Here is a 1,032-nt window from a genome sequence, read left to right on the forward strand (position 1 = left end):
AAAGCCATAAAACTGCACTATCTCACACAGGAAGTTGAGTTCATTTCTGGGAATTTAGTAACATACTGAAATTGTGTTTTAAAGATTACGTGTAAATACAGATGTGTTATGTACATAATATATGACTTTTTCTGGTATGGGACCATGATGTTGAAGGAGTCCAAAATATTCAAACTCTGTCGGAAGAAAGACTTAGCTTCTCCAGGTCCAGGAACGATATTTCCTCAATTTGTGCATTTCATTGCTATCATATAATGCTGAAGAGGAAAAGACAACTAATATGAGTTTGTAGTCCTGTCACTGTAACCGATAATCAGTGTGACTTTAAGCAAGTTGTTCTGCTCCTCTGAGCCTCAGTTTCCTTATTTGATAAATGATGGGATTAAAAATGGGGATCCCTGAGGCCTCATCTTATATAAGAAGTGTGACTTCACAACTCTATTGCTAGCATTGTTTTTCTTATCTGAACCCCTATCTTTGGACATCCATATAAATTTGGCATCAAAACTGTGACAAATTTATTTGTAATTTTACTCTTTTCTATCATCTTCTCTATTTAGTTGAGTTATATTTTATCTTTATGTTATTTGACATTCATGGTAAGCCATGAACTAACCATGATTTGACATCTGTATCAATGGATACATAATAACTTTAATGAGAGTAAGCAGCATTACTGCTCATGGCATCTTGCTGAGTTTTTGTGTCCATATTTGTTTGGTGGTGTTTGTACATGGTTCATCCTTTGGGGCTAGGTCCTCAATGAGGAAATCCTGAGGAAAGAGTTCTTTAGCATCCTTCACAAAGGAGGGAAGACAAAACACAACAGGGGTAGAGATGAGACAGGAGACAGAAACAGAATCCGTCAGTTTTATCTATCTTTTGTTCAGCATTTGTGGTCTAATGTCTTTCTTAGTTGTTATGTGGGAGTGCAGATTAAAGGAACTATATCTTCCAGTGCACCAAAGACAGAGGTATCTTGCATGCGCTTTATGTATCAGATTAATAATTCTCAGTACACTGGATTAAATG

Source organism: Saimiri boliviensis, chromosome X (genome assembly GCF_048565385.1).
Source record: "Saimiri boliviensis isolate mSaiBol1 chromosome X, mSaiBol1.pri, whole genome shotgun sequence".
Classification (NCBI taxonomy): domain Eukaryota; kingdom Metazoa; phylum Chordata; class Mammalia; order Primates; family Cebidae; genus Saimiri; species Saimiri boliviensis.